The sequence below is a fragment of the Mus pahari genome, chromosome X, assembly GCF_900095145.1.
Source record: "Mus pahari chromosome X, PAHARI_EIJ_v1.1, whole genome shotgun sequence".
NCBI lineage: Eukaryota > Metazoa > Chordata > Mammalia > Rodentia > Muridae > Mus > Mus pahari.
In genome coordinates, this window is record NC_034613.1 from 90,079,009 (window position 1) to 90,093,717 (window position 14,709).

The following is a 14,709-nucleotide window of genomic DNA, read 5'->3' on the forward strand; positions in this document are numbered from 1 at the left end:
GAACTCAGAAATCCACCTGCCTCTGCCTCCNGAGTGCTGGGATTAAAGGCGTGCGCCACCATGCTAAGCTAGTCAGATCCTTTCTTAAACAAACAAACTAACTAAGAACAACAAAACTAAAATGTGGGTGGAGCTGGGGCATTATGCTGTGTGGAAGGAGTCAATGAAAAACTCATGTCATTTATGACTCCGTTCATGTAACATTCTTGGAATGAGGAAACTATAGATATGGAAAACGGAAAGGTGACTATGAAAGTCTGATATGGATTGAGTAAAAGTGCAAAAACTACAATGGGTAAAGCACAAGCAAACCTCTTGTGATAAATATTTGTCTTGATCATGTTGGTAGTTACACAAACATGCTTATGGGATATGATGGGATGGAATTGTACAGTCACTATGACAAAGGCAAATTCATGGTTTTGATATTATGCATGGTTATGCAAGGTTGAACAACTGGAAGAACTGGACGAGTGGTGCACAAGGCCCCTTTGTCTTTTAACGTCCTATCAACCTACTAATCTATTAATTATTGCAAAAAGGTCCACATGTTCCTCCCAGAACCTGTGAATACTTTAGGTTATATGGCATAAGAGGAATTAAGGTTGTAAAGAGTGAAGGTGGCAAATGGTCTACTCTGAGTTAGGGAGATTGTCTATTCAGGCAAGTGCAATGCAATTATAGGAATATTTATAAGTGGAAAGAAGAGGAGGAAGAGTAACAATCAGAGATGCAGATAGAAACAAGATTGAAGTGATGAAATTTGGGGAAATCAGTCCTCCACTGGAAGGTTTGAATATGGAAAGTCTTCACAAAATGTGAAATATAAGTAGCATCCAGAAGCTAAACAATGGCTGGAAATAGAGTTTGCTCTTATGGTTTCTGGAAGGAACACAGCTATTTTCACACCTTGATTTTAGTCTGGTGAAACACGATTTACACTACTGACATTCCCAGCAACTGAATACCAATTTGTGTTATTTTAAACCACTAAGTTTTGGGAAAGTTTTTTTTTTAAATAGCAGCCATAGCAGCACATCCACCAGCCACGTAGTTAAAAACTAACTCAGTCAAAGATAGGCAACTAGGGCACTAGGGCACTGGGGCACTGAAGCACTCAGTAAAGTGCTTAGTGCACAATCATGAGGACATGAGTTCATATCTTCAGCATCCGCATAAAAAGTCAGGTGCAGAAAAGCCAGCACTAAAGGAGAGGTGACATAAGGATCCCAGAGAGTTGCTGGCAAGACCACTTAGTAAATTGACAAGCTCCGGCTTCGGTGAGACCCTGTTTCAAAAAATAAGGTGCACAAGAGGGCATAAATGTGAAATAGGGACTTGTAGAGAGGGCATGGCAAGGATGATAGGGAAATAATAGAGGGTGGAGGATGAGTGTAACCAGAACACAGTATATATCTATAAAGTTGTAAAGAATAAATTTAATTTTAAAACTTAGACACAACAAGGCAGGGAAAGATTGATGAAGACACTCAATGTCCATCCATCTCTGTCCTTCTCATACCTGCATATTCACATGCATCTGTATACACCAACATGTATAGATTGTACTCTCAGGGCAATCATCAATATATAGAAATATATATAGAAATATATATATTGAAATCCCACATCACCAGTGAAATCAAAGATAGCACATCTTTCTCAGAACTGCAAGGAAAAGAAACATGTTGCTCTTGATTAAATGGAGCTTATTAAACCAAAGGTTTAAAGAAGCTAGAAATCTTGTCTCGGTCCAGTCTAGGATCTATTTGCCGAGGAATTTTCTGCTCTGTTAAGAAAACTGTACTTATTTTTCAAAGATATAGAATAAAGAGGCAGTAGAAAAGGTGTACTAAATTTTAAAAAAGGTAGTCAGAAGACGCAATCACCTAATTTCCTATGACAGACAATTCATTTTACTCTTTTTCTCTTGCTATCCCCAATATCCCAATGCTTAGCACACAGTAGATGCTCAAAAACATTTGATGAATTTTACTGTAAATGATAACAAATATACCTGTTCAGTGTCAGATTCTACTAACCCTCATACTCTATAATAGTTCAAACTGCTAAGACAAAAATGCCAGAAGCATTTATTCATGAATAGGGATCCATATATTACCATCCCTACTGCAAAGCACAGATGTGCCATATGTTTATTTTTTCAGTGCTTACAGAGATTGGCATTTAATATATGATACTAGAGTTCCAGGATGAAATCTTTTAACTCACTCCAGGATGACTAATAGTCCAAAAAGCCCATGAATCCCAAGGGTCTCATGAACATATCTGTCATTTCTGTCTCTGATCCTATCACTATACCTAACAATTGGTTCCAAGAACAGACTTCTATTTTTCTTAATCCCTTGGCTAAGTGAAATATATAGACAGCAAGACACAAAAGAGATACAGATAGGAGAAAAGTAAGCAAGGTAGAGCTTTTATGTAATATTATGTTAATAAATGTTATATTAATTAATACATTAATAATTAAGTTGGGGTGAGAGCTGAACATGCGTAGTTTGTTTCCATCTTTTTTTGAGATAATATAATTCCATCATTTCTTCCCAACCTTTCCTCCCTCTCATAGCTTCTTTTTCATTAATTGTTATTATATGCATGTATATGAAAAAGCATTTTTAAGAAGCCTAGAGTTGAAAAGTCTAGAATTTGTTAGAATGAGGCAACTTATTTAGAGTAAGGACAGTAATGTTCAAATGGGTATTAAGTGGATCTTTTTTCATAATAAAAATGCCTATGAAAGTTAATCAGAAAAAATATTTGGAACAGTAGCTGAGGGCTACAGACCATGAGTATACAACAACATGCATTTTTGAGAATCCTTTCCATGGCTTTCATTTTGAGTTGCTGTGACCATGACAGGCATATAGCAGGATCTTTGTAACAACTGGGGAAAAGGTTTTTTGTTTTTGTTTTTTGGTGGGTTTATTTTTCTGTTTGTTTTTTCTTTTGTTCTTATTTAAATTTTATTTTATTTTTAATTTATTTTTTTACACTCCATATTCCATTCCCTGCCCCCCTCCATCCTCTCTGCTCCACAACCCATACCTCCTCCTCACCCCACCCCATCTCCACGTGGATGCCCCCACCCCACCTGACCTCTAAACTCCCTGGGACCTCCAGTCTCTTGAGGGTTAGGTGCATCATCTCTGAATGAACACAGACCCGGAAGTCCTCTGCTGTATGTGTGTTGGGGGCCTCATATCAGCTGGTGTATGCTGCCTGTTTGGTCCAGTGTTTGAGAGATGGACTTCCTTTTGTTTTTTGAAACAGGGTTTCTCTTTGTATCCTTGGCTGTCCCAGAACTGGCTCTGTAGACCAGGCTGGCTTTGAACTCAGATCCACCTGCCTCTTTGCCTCTCAGGTGCTGGGATTAAAGGGGGTGTAACACCACCTCCTGGTTTTGCAGAGGTTTTTTAACCCACAATGCACGACTGGGCTTCCTGAGATGTATGCATATGGTATATGTGTAGGTAAACATTCAGTTCTCTGAAGAGCCTTCACTCGGTGGCCTTCAAATTTTCATACCAGTTCATGCCGCAGTTAGAGATCACTGGTTAGGGACCACAGATCTAAATGGTATCGGTCCTTTTTCTACTTCTCTACTTAGTAAGGCAGTGTATCTTCTGGGTGTGGTTCACACAAAAAACAAGTAAAGAGAAAGTGAGTTTCTGCTTATACGAGTCATCAAGACCAGCTTCTGGGTTAATAAATCACATGTGCCCAGAACAACATGGCAAACAATGGGAAAGGAGTCGGAAAAGATTACTGTAGAAGAGAGAAAGGCGATAATTAACATCGACAAAATTCACTTACCAGCTTGGCTGTTTAGGTAATCCCCTGCAACTCTTCCTGGCTTTAGACAATCTGTCATGTATTAACAATGGATCTGGTAAAGCTCAACTAAGTAATAGAAACTTGAAAATATTTACAAATATCACTGCTAACTAGCTTCATTTTTTTTCCTTCTTGATTACATTATTATTCCATGATAGGTCAGATTTAGATTGGGGAACCACTGTTTCATTCACTCTTGCTCCCAATTAATGAAGTCCATCACAGAGACTTAGGACTGGGAGGCAGACAACTTAAAAGAGCATCTTGTCTCTTATCATACTTCCCTTAGTGCTACAGATTTTCTTCATGAATACGGTGGTCAGGATGTACTTTCTAACCCTAAGGTTTTCCAGATAAACTTAGAGCTTACTGTGTATTTCAAAAAATTTAAAATTATTTTACTTCATGTGTGTGGTGTTCTGTTTACATGTATGTCTGTGTACTATGTACATGTCTAGTGCCTTAGGAGGCCAGAAGTGTGTGTCAGAGCCCTTGGAACTTAAGTTACAGATGGCCATGCACTGCCATATGGCTTCTGGGAATCAAACTCCGGTCTTCTAGATAAAAACAGACAGTGCCCTTGACCTTTGAGCCTTCTCCCCGAACCCAACATATTCCCTCTTACCAGCCTTTCATGAAAGCAAGAAGCACTCTCCAATGTGTAGAGGGTACCTCTTTGAGTACATGTGTATGTGCAAACATAGACTTCCATTTTGTGGCGATATCTTTGAATACAATATTCCAATTCTGTCAGACACAAAGCATCAATCTTTTGGAGGCCCTTCTACAGAAAGACCTCTTGGCTGACAAATGTAAGATGAACTAAGTTAAAGAGTCATTGTCTCTCAGAGGCTCACTAGTCTATCAAGTTTTGAAAATTAACTATCAACTTAAATTAGGAAATATAATGTCTTTCAAAGGTGCCTGTACTTTAAGTAATCATAGAATTTTTTAAAGAATAAAACAAGTATGCCACAACATATGCTAACCTACCAATAATCCCAAATAAAAAAATACTTTAACTTTGTTCAAATGAAGTGAATCTCTTCCTTGTCATCTTCCTGTGGGAAGGCTCTTGTGTATCCTGGGCTGGTCTCAAATTTGCTATGTAGTTGAGGATGACTTTAAACTTCTTGTCTCCCTACCTTTTCTTCTTGAATGCTGGGATCATACCTCCACACCCAGTTTAGGTGGCCCTAAGGATTGAACATGGAGTTTTATGCAGCCCGTCTTTAAAACAAGACAGGGTCTCAGTATACATCCCAAGATTTCCTTGAACTCACTGTTTCCAAGGCTGACCTCAAACTCAGGATCTTCTTGCCTCTCAGCCTCTTCTGTGAAGGATTATACCACATCTAGGTTTATGCTTGTTCTTGATGGAGGGTGGGTCAAATTTACTATGTTTAGATCCATTGTACAAATCTTGTTCCCAAGCCTTCAGATAATCTCCAGATAGACATCGGGAGAAACTTCTTTCTCAAGCTAGTTTGGGAGAATGAAACTGATATTTTTCATAGGATTTGGGGATACTTGAGAAAATGGTACATAATTGCTTAAATCAAAGAAATAAGATCATCTATAAACACGCCATTTTGGAAAAAAAATATGTGTGCATTATGGCTGCTTTCAAGAATTCAGCCAGTGGTTTTTGGAACATGTATGTAATGCCAGTACTCAGGAGGTGGAGGTATGAGGATCACAAATTCAAAAGTAGCCCAGGCTACAAACAAGACCCTGTCTAAAAATGAAAAACAAAACCCAAAACACTCGTGGCTGGAAATGTAGCTCCGAGGTAGAGCGCTTCTCGAGCATGTCCAAGGCCCTGTGCTCCATCTTCAGCTCAGGAAAAGGGGGAAAAGCTTGGAACAGAACACAACAGAAGCAAAACAAATGCTAGAAATCCTTTCCGCTAGAGAACAAGGAAAGACATTAGATCATAGCATTTACAAGAAAAAAGGAGCACATTCCACAGGCAAAGTCTGTGAATCACTATTCCTGAAAGAGGGAAGAGACAAAAGATCCTTGCCTCTACCTGGAGCAGGCCTCAGAAAGGCAACTTCCCTTAACTGCCCCCTTCCCTAAGTTGTGATATGCTTACTGCTGCAAGAGGCCGATGTTGTTTGGTGTGACGGGAATTTTCATGTCTGCCTCAAAATACATTTTCTGGATAGCAGTGAAGGTACAAACTTATAAAGGTCGCCTGAAGTGCTCTTACCATGGCTCTTTGTTTTGTTCTCAAAGCATCCTGGACAACCAGCCAAGTTCTTTATGTCCAACCTTATGACCTTGGATTTGAAAGGGTGCTCTGGTGAGGAACTATTAACTAGGGAGCTCGACTCTTCAGAGGAAGTAAGATAATAAAAAGCAAAATATAAAGTTTAAATCTGAAATCCTCCAACATGGGAAAAACAATGAAGCCAAAAATGACCTGCTTTTTAGTGACTCATTCTCCTTTGCATCACTTGTTTGATCCTTCTATCTTCTTTTGCTTACTGCCAGCAGGAACATTTTGACCACGGGTACGCTAACAGATAAAAAGTTTGCATATAATAGTCAAAGGCCAACTAGAATCTCCTCTTACTACAATGGAAGGGGCTTGCAGAAGAAAAAAATCTCTAGTACTGGATTTAGGAAGAGAGAAACTGCAATAAATGCTTCTTTGGTTAAGACAGACCCTCCCCTAAGCAAATACTTCAGTGAGACTAGAACCCACAGTGACTGTGACTGTGTTAGAGTTCTATGAGCATGTCTTGGAGTATTTTAAAACTGGCTGTTAAAGCTTTTTCTTTCTCTCTTCTACCTCCGTAAACACAAGCAAAGTGAAGCGACAACACATGTTTAGTTCGCTTTGCTCTCTGGGCAGCTTACAGGTAATCAGATTGTAAAAAAAGAAAGAAAGAAAGAAAGAAAGAAAGAAAGAAAGAAAGAAAGAAAGAAAGAAAGAAAGAAAGAAAGAAAGAAAGAAAGAAAGAAAGAAAGAAAGAAAGAAAGAAAGAAAGAAAGAAAGAAAGAAAGAAAGAAAGAAAGAAAGAAAGAAAAAGAAAAAGACAGGAGAAATACAGTGAGTAAAACAGAAAGCAGCAGTGCTCTGCAGTTGTTTGACTTTGGCAACAGGGATATTACAGGTTTGCACATGTGCTTGCGTGTGTGCATGTGTGTGTTAAAAAACATTGATGCATCGAAGATTTATTCATTGAACAGACTGATTTATTTAACAGACTTGACATATGTCAAATTCTGCCATATGCTTATATAATTGTTACCAATTTATCAGAGCTGTAATTTAGGCAAATATTTGTTTTAAAAGTATTTTCTTTTAAATGGCTTTCTCTGGCCTGCTGCACAATCAATCAGTGGTTCTTTTTAATTATGTTAACAATAGCTATTTGGTTGGAGTCTGTGAAATCTAATCTTTTCCCCAAACTCTTTTCAGTTCTTTTTTCAAGTAATTACTTTCAAGTTAAAAATCATACCACAGGAAGAATTTAAATATACACAATATTTTATGTTTTGATATTTTGAATGTTTGGTCTTCAAAAAAGTCAGTTTCTTGACATATTGTTAATAATCACAGATCTGATACTATTAAAGTAAAAAAAACTGGCTAAAGGGACAAGAGTGTGATTTTTCTTAGCCTATTTCTGTGGGTCATAGGGGTATGGAGACAGGAAGACAAGCTGGGGGGGGGGGTGCTCTACAAAGAATTAAGTAGAAAAAGACAAAGTAAATGAAATCAAATTTCAAGTCTTACAAATTTTCCTGAATCACCCCACCCTATTTGAACACATGTACACACACACAAAAATTATGTCTTTTCAACTCAAATACATGCAATCTATCTAGGTTCTGTGGGAGGCAATTTTTGCAAAGTATTTCCAAGAAACTAAATTAAAATGTCTAATCACTAGCTGCCAAAGGGGCTTTGAATTCCCCTATTGTAAATATGTTGCTTGCAAAAAAGACCGAGGTTTATTTTGACCTCCCTGGTCAAGGAGTATGGAGACTACATAAGATGTAAGGGTGGGGATAGAGGGAAATCCTATCACCACACAAGTACATTTCTGACCTAGTAAGCAAATACGCTTCTGTTGTTAGTGCTGGGTAAAATGTACAAGTCTTCCAGAAATTAGAGACTGTAATAAAAATGTACCAGCCCAAATTTAAATTGCTCACTAGACAGATGGTTAATTATATTCACAGCCACATATTTCACTGGGATAGAGTTTCAGACACTCAGCCAGTTTTATTTGATTAGCCGGTTTTCTAGTTAATATGTAAAATGACAGTTTCTTAGGATTTTTTGTTCCTTTCTAAAAATATTTTTTAATAAGTGTAAATTCTCCTCAGTCATGAGAACGTCACTGCTGTAAATAAAATGTTTGGTCATTCTATCCATGCATAAAGATGTGCGACTCACCCCGCAAGCCCCAAATGGTCTCTTGCAGTTCAGAGGAAACCATTAGAGCACCTTTTACTCAGCAAGCAAAATATTCTAGAACTCTAAGCACACTCTGCTTCTTCAATTAAAACAGTTTTTTTTTTAATCCCAGCGCTACAGTATTTTATAAAGATGCTTTTTTTAAAAAGTCCTGCCAACCCCACACACTATTGAGCATTCTCAGACAAGTCTAGAAAATGAAACGTTAGAAAAGGCCACACAGTTAAGTATGCTGTTGAGCCTAGAATTTAACAACATGTTGGAAGCCAAAGCCCAGAAGCAAAATATGAGACTTGGTCATTCCAAAATGCTACCAGAAGCTAGACAAAAATCTGAAGTGCTGATGTCAAAATGGGAATGTCAATTGATTTTTTTTTTAACTTCAGAAAAAGACTTAAAGCCTTCCGCCCGTGGTTCGGTGTCTCACTAATGAGACAGGAGCAGTCATGCTGAAACCACTGGATTCCTCAGCTGAACAGCGCGATCTGCACACTTTCGGGGAGCGGGGCCGCCCCACGGCCTCTGCGCCCGCAGGGATGGACAAGATCGAGCCGCAGCAGCGTGCCTGCAGGCGCGGCAGCGATGAGCTCCAGGAGTCCCGCAGGAAAGCGTCAATCTGACGGCAGGGGAGAGCGGGAAGGGGCAGCGGGCCAATTTCCTGCAAAGGTGACAAGCCTGGGCGAGGTTCTCTCGGGCCCCTAACTTCTCGTCGGTCTCTGGCGGCCACTGCTCGGAGCGGGTGCTGCGAGCCGCCCGTGCCACCGCGGGGTGGCCAGAGGCGCCCGGGACGCGCGGGAGCCTCGGGCGGGGGAGGCGTCGGTACCGTGGCACCTTCGCACCTCTGCAGCTTCGGCCGGGACGCCAGCCGGCGCCCGCCGCGTGCCTACGTTTTCCCGCTCCCTCGGACGCGTGCCTCGGGTCGTGCCACGTTCCGAGGTTCCCCCCGGGGTCACCGAGCCGATGGGAGGTGGCAGGCGGCTAGCGGCCGCTGCCCTGCGGCAGGCAGGCGTGTGTGAGCGGTGGCGGCGGCGGCTACGGCCCGCTCCCTTCCCCTCCCCCTCCCCCGGCGGCGGCACACAGGCCTTTCCTAGATTGCAGCGCACGCTCGGCGGTGGCGGTGGCGGACGAGCCAGGCTCCCTCGCCTCGGCCGCCCCGCTGCCTCTCGCACACAGACAGCACCCGCACGCCATTCGCACACTCTCACACTCACACTCACACGCGTGCGCGCGCACACACACACACACACAAACACGCTCTCCCCGCCGGCATTCCTCGCCCGGCTCGCCCTCGGTTCCTCGCAGCCGCCACCCCCCACCCCCTAGCTGCCGCCCGCCGGCTCGAGTCGGCCCGGGGAGCCAGCGAGAAGGCCCGGGGGGGGGAGGGGGGGAGGCTGCATGGCAGCGCTCAGACTCACCTCCCAGGCCACCTCCCGAGGCGCACGTCGCTGGTGTGTCCCCGCTGTCGGCGTCCCGAGCTGGGACGGTCGCAGTCAAGGCTGGGCTGCCGCCGCTACTGCTGCGCCGTCACCGTCGCCGTCGCCGGAGCTGCTTGAGCTGCCGCCGCCGCTCCCGCTCACTGCCGCCGCCTCTGCCTCTGCTCCATGCGCAGGGCCCGCCAGGTGGACGCGCCTCGCTCCGCTCGCTCACTCTGGCTCCGCCGCCGCAGCAGCCGCCGCACTAGATGGAGGCAGAGCTGTCGGGCTCGGGCGCCGAAACTCAGAGGCTCCACAGCCGCCCGCCAGCTGCCAGGACAGCGCTCCTCTCACTGCGCCGCTCGCCCGCTCGCCCGCGCCGGCGCTGCCCGGCTCGCCGGCTGCGCGCGGCGGTGCCCGGAGCCCGCTCTGCACGCGGTGGCTGCGGCTGTCCGCGAGACGGAGACGCGGAGGGCGGTTGCGACTGCCGCTAGCGCTGGGAACACTACTGCTAAACGCTGCCACTGCCGCTACTGCCACTGCTGTGGTGGTGGCGGCGGCGGTGGCTGCTGCTGCTGATGCTACTGGTTTTCCTTCCCGGGTTCTCCCCCCCTGCCTCGGCCCCCTCCTCCCCCCTCTCTCCTCCTCCTCCTCTTCCTCCTCCTCCTCCTCCTCCTCCCCCTTCTCCTCCCTGGGCTGCTTGGCTCAGAGCCTCTGCGGGCTCTGCCTGCTCTCTTCTGCTTCCAGAGCTGCCTCTGCCCATTCAGAAAGGTGCCCAGAGTGGGGCTGCCTCGGCTGCCACCATCGCTATTGCCCCTGCCATTGTTTCCTCCAACACGGCAGTTCTTGTTGGACGCGTTCCCCTCCCTATCCTCCTTCCCCACCACAGCCCTCCCTTTCTTGCTCGCTCTTTCCTTACCCTCTCTGAGGTCCTTTCCTCGTGTGTGCCCCCTCCCACCCTGTCTGTCTGTCTGTCCCTCCCGGCGGTCCCCTCAGACGTCCGGGAGCGCGCACTGCGCGGCCACCTGTCATAAAGGGCGCGCACCCCCCTTCCCCACCCCCACCCCGCCCCCCACTCACATTCTCGCAGCCCGCCCAGTCCACAGCGCCGCTGGCTTGTTCTTCCCCTAGCAGACACGCAGCCGGACACCACTCTCCCACGCCTTTGAAGGCAGTTATGTGTTCAGAGAGGGGCGCTCTGAAGTTTCAGGAAGAATATCTGAATGGCTCCATGTATTAAGCCTCTATCCATCCAACCTACCCTTAACTTCAGGGCCCAAGCCCAGGGGAGGTGGATTGTGCTGGAAGGGTTGTAACAAGGCAGAGAATTGGAAAGGGATGAGTTTTTTAGGAAGTGAAGGAGAGAAAAAGGGATTCTGAATATGGCCGGAAGGAAATGGGATCTGACTGCTGTCACAGGAAAATTCCTTAGGTGGTCATTTCCCTTTTGACGTCCTGGGAATCCAACAGTACAGAAATGGAAAGCGACCCACCGCGGAACACGTAGTATTCAATGAAACCCTGGGTGTAGGGTTGGGGGCCTGAGAGCCACAGTCATTGCCACTAAGAAATCAGGGTGAACGATTAAGTGTTGACGCTAGAGCGGAGAAAATAAAGCTAGCTACTTTGTGTGCACTTGCTCCAGCAAGTCCTTGCTTCCCAAGCACGGAGAGCTCAATTTCCAATTTCTCTGCTTCCACCCCACAGCCTCATTTTCTAAGGTCAGACTTCGAGATCTGCAGTGTATAACTCCTCTAACCCTTCCCAGGGCCTCTAGCCTGTCACCTAACCCCTCCCCAGAAACAGCACAGACATGGATAATGTGTATGGGTCGGGAGAGTAGAGGGAGAGATTTTTTCCGGGCAAAGTAAAAGATACAGAGGTCGGGTTTAAGTTGAACGCAGTCATGACTCTTTTATCCTCGAGCCATGGAGTGTCTGTGTGGGGTGGGGGCAGCTTTTTAAAACTTAAACTCACCTAGGGGACACACTTCTGGGTGTGTTTTCGGGGAGGTTTAGCTAAAGTCTACCTACCATTTCACCTTCTTGGAATACTCCTTGTCAGTCCCCTTCTTTTATATTACAGAAACTCATCCCTCAATAATGGCTCATTTCTCAAAGAATCCAAACTTCCTGAGTGTTTTATCTGTGTGACAACCACTATGGTGAGCAACCCACACCAATTCTTTTGTTTAATCCTCATAATAAACACATTTTTATTACTTCCATTTTACAGGTTAGAATATTGAACCCTGACAAAATATGCACATCTTGAAAAGAGGAATAGTGCTTTATGTACCTTGCTTACTGTGCAAGAACATTTGCCTCTTTGAGGCACTGAGATAAATAAAAATAAAATAAAATTTGACATCCACCCTCAAATGCAGAAACAAATGTCAAGCATAGAAAAATGCCACCATGTATGGCTGGATTTCAATTGCCAGAATGAATTGCTCTTTACCCGTTTGATTTCACCTTGGCTAAGCACATATGCTATTGTTCTTTTTGAAAGTTAGTTGCTAGCCAGTGAGATGGCTCACTGGCTAAAAAGCAGATGCTTCAATTCTGAGGCTCCAAGTTCCCCCTGAGGCTCCCACATGGTGGAAGAAGAAAATCAACACCCACAAGTTTTCTTGTGCTTCTACACATGTGCCATAGTATGTACAAGTGCGTGCCCACACACATGCACACACAAAATGAATGCACAAAGGTCATTTATTAGCTATCAGTTATTCTTTTTGTCAGTGTCTCCACTCAAAGACAGCAAGGAACACACATTATAATGAAACAGTTTCAGTGTTTTACTAGTTACAGTGAAGGAGAACTTACATGGTAATTCTACTTATGACTGAACTGTGTCCCACCCCAGTACTGTGCTGAAGTTCTAACCCTCAGTATCTTAGGCTGTGGCTACTTTTGAAATAGACTAGTTAAAGAAGTGATTAAGTTAAAATAAGTTAAGTTAAAAGTGTGGGCTGCAATCAAGTCTTCCTAGTGTACTTAAGAAGAGGACATTTAGACACACACAGACACACCAAAAGCTGACACACTGGGAAAAAGAACATGCGGGACACCATTAGAAGGCAGTCATCTGCTAGCCAAAGAGGCCTTAGGAGAAAGCAAACCTGCCAACAGCTTGCTCTCAAATTTTTTTATTGGATATTTTATTTATTTACATTTCAAATGTTATCCTCTTTCCTAATTCCTCCCCCCAGAAGCCCCTATCCCATCCCCTTCCCCTGCTTCCAAGAGGGCGTTCCTCCACCCACTCACCCACTCCCACCTCCCCATGCTGGCATTCCCCTACACTGGGGCATCAAGCTTTCACAGGACCAAGGGCCTCCACTCACACTGATGTCCCACAAGGCCATCCTCTGCTACATATGCAGCTGGAGCCATGGGTCCCTCCATGTGTACTCTGGTTGGTGGTTTAGTCCCTGAGAGCTCTGGGGAGGGGGTCTGGTTGGTTGATATTATTGATCTTCCTATGGGGTTGCAAACCCCTTCAGCTCCTTCAGTCCTTTCTCTAACTCCTCCATTGGGGACCCCATGATCAGTTCAATGGTTGGCTGCGAGCATCCACCTCTGTATATGTCAGGTTCTGGCAGCCACATCAGGCTCCTGTCAGTATAATCTTCAGAAATGTGAGAAAACAATTTTTTTGTTTAAGCCACTCTTATTTTGTTATGGCACCCCAAGCAAGCTAATGTAATAAGTAACCATGGGGTAACAGGAAACAGACGGAATAAAGGGTCTATTATACAATTTGAGATTTGGTCAACTAGGACAATTTAGGACAGAGGTCTAAGGAAGGTGGAGTTCTGCTCCATGTTGAATACTGTCATAAAGGAAGGGATATGTATGAAATGCCATTTTAATAAGTCGTATCTATATAGAGGTCAAACTAAAGTGGGAACAAGGCTTCTATGGGTGGCACAATGACCTTTTGTCTATGGTTAGACAACACTATGAAGCAGTCTTGTTTTGTCTGTCTTTATCGTGTTCGCAGAGGAACTTCATCTGATGTTGGTATTTTTAAAGGTTGTTTTGTCCAACAGAAAATCTTGGTTTGCCTATGAGTGCCAGAGGCAAGCTGGATCTCGTGGCACAGGCTTATAATCTCAGATACTTGGAAGGCTATGATGGGAAGATCAAAAGTTGAAGACCTGCTTCAGCCACAGTATTGGAAAATTATTGAGACCCTGTCTCAAAATTTAAAACAAAGAACCTAAAAAAGAAGGTTTGGAATATAGATCAGAGGTTGTATGTGCCTCACATACATGGAGCCCTAGGCTCAATCAATCCCTAGTACCAAAGTAAATAAATAAAAAGATGTTAGAAGCTTTTGCTTCTTTCTCACGTGTGACATCTTAACGCCATCCATTAGCTTTGTGGTTTTAAGTGAGTTTTTTTTCACTTCTCTGTACGTCAATTCTTCATATGCGATTGAGGAAAATGAGAGTAAATATAGATTGTTATGGGAGCTGACTGTAAATATACAATCATATGATATAATTTGTTATATATCATCTACTGTACATTTGTGTTATAAAATTATATATAAATATATATTCTAAGGACTACATAGTCTTTAGAAAAATGCTTGGCACATAGGCAGCCTTCATTAAATGTGAACTCTTTTCTGTCTATTTTCTCCAACAGTCAATCATAGCATGAATTATATGATTATGCATCTGCGTTGATACTTTCTCCTGTGATAGACTGTGAGCTCTTTGAGAACAGGGGAAGTATATATTATTATATTAATAATAGCTAATGATGATGGCTAATTGTTGACTTGACTGGATTTACAGTCACCTGGGACATACATGTGTGCATATGTCTATAAGTGTAATCCAAACAAGTTTCACTGAGAAAGACACCCACTCTGAATGTGGACATCACCATACCATGGCCTGGAGTCTCAGGATGAGTAAAAAGAGAAAAAAAAAGAGAAAGGGAGCTGGGCGTGGTGGCGCATGCCTTTAATCCCAGCACTCAG

General features: G+C 43.8%; 1 protein-coding gene across 2 annotated transcripts in view; it reads right to left on the reverse strand.

Moving 5' to 3' along the window:
* Window positions 1-10,297, reverse strand: part of Nexmif (neurite extension and migration factor) — a 103,775-nt gene extending 93,478 nt beyond the window's left edge. For both annotated transcript variants that reach the window (XM_021187634.2, XM_029534189.1), the window contains exon 1: window positions 9,712-10,297. The gene's annotated coding sequence lies outside the window, so the exon portion shown is untranslated. The remainder of the gene's footprint in view (window positions 1-9,711) is intronic.
* Window positions 10,298-14,709: the final 4,412 nt, after the last annotated feature.